Raw genomic sequence first — 2,971 nt, forward strand, 5'->3', positions numbered from 1 at the left:
TCAAGGGCTTTTAGATACGTATCTCACCATCAAAGGGGATACGTACCCCGAATTGGTGAAGGAGTTCTATCAACACCTTGTAGCCACCAAACGGGGTGACAAGGTAGAAATCACCACCAAAGTCCGTGGCAAGGAAATTGTGCTTTCCGAAGGCCGTTTGGCCAAGCTCTTGAAATTGACCACCACGGGTGTGTCTAACTATGACCGAAAGGGGTGGATTGATACCCAAAATACGGGATACAAGGACTACCTCGGGTACCTACTCGGGAAGGAGTACGGGTTCACCTCGGCCACACGGCCAAACCGGAAGTGGCTATCGGCAGAACAAAAGATATTGGTTATGATTGTAACCGATAGCCTCTTGCCCACCAATAATAAAAGCAAGGACGTAGGGAGCCTAGAGTGCACCTTTGCTTATCTCTTGAAACATAAAATCAAGTTCAACCTGCCGGCACTCATGCTAAAGCACATGGAATTCTGCAAGACAAACAACCGGCTTAGTCTACCCTACGGGATGATCCTAAGTTGGATCATGGAAAAGAAAGGGTGGACCTAAGCCACACCGAGGTCAAAACCGCCAATGGTATGGTTTTCAATGCTCAAAACCTTCACCGCAACGACATCTACTACACCGAAGGGGGACATTACCTCACCCTCGAAGAAATTTGCCAAAAACCCGAGGAAGAGCGCAGAGAATTGGTTGACCGGTTGGACATCTCCAACAAGAAGCTCAAGCGAGCCATGCAAGATTGTGGGGGCTCGGAGGGAAATGAGGAACAGGAGGAGGACGACGGGCCTAACCCGTCAGTGCACCCACGGTCAGGAGGGGACCCGAGGGGACAGGACGAGGGTTCGGTCAATGAGTGCATTCTCGCACAACTCAACCGACAGAACCAAATCATGGAAGAAGGGTTCTCATCCTTGATTCGCACCACACGCGCACTCGATCAGAGGGTGGCATCAATCGAGGCCGCCCGGGGCACTCGTGGGGCGTCCAGTTCCAGCGCAGGAAACCGAGGTACAACCGGAATTTCTCTATCACGACACCATCAAAAGTTCAGCCTACCCCAAGCAAAGACAAACGTAAGGCCGCAACCCTAATCAGGAGGCCAAGCTACGAGGTGTCTAGGGGTGAAAGGATGGACAATAACACCGGGCTTCGGGGACGAAGCCCCTTGTAAGGGGGGGAGAGTGTAACACCCCGTGTTACGACCCCTAAAACCATTTAACTAATTAATCAATAGCCCAAGAGAAAAAATAAATTATAATGATTAATTAGGGAAAAAGGCCCACCATAGTCCATGGGCCCTCATATATAAACCCAACCCCTAAGCCCAATCCTTAGTTCCAAAAGGAATAGAATTAGCAAACCTATAATATTAGTTCCTAATTAGGACTCCTAAATATATAAATAGGGGACTTAAGAGGCACCAAGAACTCCCCACGAGATTAACGCCCCACCACCCCAAAAGAGCTCCAAGAATCCCCTTAGGAGAAATCAAGAAAGCAAGGAAGCTTAAAGAAAGATCCTTCATAGCCAAGGAATTAATTAAGGCTAAGAGGTAACCCATGTCTCAACAAAACCTATTTTCATAGTTATAATTCCCCCTTAGGGTTTCCCCATATTATTGTATATTGGCGAGTTATGATGATTATTATTGGTAATTGATGTGATGATCCCATGGGGGATCTTGATGATCTTGATATTGGGAGATTCTTGATAATTATGGTGTTCTTGATAATTATATGGAGTTCGTGATGATCATGTGTTGTTCCTGATAATTGTGTGATGTTCTTGATGCTTATGCGTTATTCTTACCGAATCTTGCAATTAGAAGACGAACCGTATTCCTGTTGATATAAAAGTGATTAGAACCCTAGGTTGTATCGTATGATCTTATTCTTGGGTTATCGGGTGGGGAAATCGCATGTTTGGGTGTTGATTATATTTAGAAAAGCATGATAGGTTATGTGCCGTTCGGTTCTTGTATTTGATTCGTTAATTGGCTACATGTTGTCGTTAATTTCGTTGTAAAGTGTCTAAGCATGGTTTCGGGTTCCACAATGGTTCCCGGGGCGTAAAGTGTGTGAAAAGAGTCAATGGGGGGTAGGGGACCCGCCACCTACCCACGGACGTGAAACACCGCCCGGCAGCGGGTAGCCGTCGGGCGGGCAGCTGCCCGCCGGCGACCCGCTGCCCGGAACAGTAATTCCGGCGGGCAGCCGGCGGGTGGCCCCCACCCACCGGCTACCCGCTGGAAATTCCCCCATCTTGGGTTCCCGGCTTCCCCGTTTGATGTTCCCCCGATCCCCGTGGTGTCCCAACGGACTCCGATCATCGTGCCTATGTCTAGTTTGATATTTCGGGTGCCGTTCGTAGGTTTACGAGTCTATTATATTGCATGCTAGTTGAATTGGTATCCCGTTGACCTAGGTGGTAGAAGTATGAACCCCTTAGGACTATTCCTAGTATGTGATGGATCACGTATAGGTTTTGTTATACGTTTTCTCCCCCTTCCTAATGTGTAATGTGGGTTGCATGTGCTTGCTATGTGTTATGTGTGTGTGTTACCCCAATTCGGTTGCGATCGGATTGGTTATCCTGAGCTGCGGTTCAGAAGCTGGCTGCGGTCAGATTGATACTCTTGGGCTGCGGTCCACCGTTTGGTTGCGATCAAACGTTTCTATATGAGCTGCGGTTCATCCTTTTGGGCTGCGGTCCACTGTTTGGTTGCGATCAAACACTATGATGAGCTGCGGTTCATTGGTCGGTTGCGATCGACCCCTCCGTGTTGCGATACGGGGCAGGGTGCTGCGGGGTCGTGTCAGAGCTATATGCGCTGACCCTCATGTATGGGCATGCGATTGGTCCTGTGGCGCCAACAAAGTGTGTTATGTGTCGTGACATGGACGAGTCGTGATTACGAGTGTCTTGGGGGATGTGACTATGGGATTTATATTGGGGATTGTT

The sequence above is a fragment of the Ipomoea nil genome, unplaced genomic scaffold (genome assembly GCF_001879475.1).
Source record: "Ipomoea nil cultivar Tokyo-kokei standard unplaced genomic scaffold, Asagao_1.1 scaffold3162, whole genome shotgun sequence".
NCBI classification, from domain to species: Eukaryota; Viridiplantae; Streptophyta; class Magnoliopsida; order Solanales; family Convolvulaceae; genus Ipomoea; species Ipomoea nil.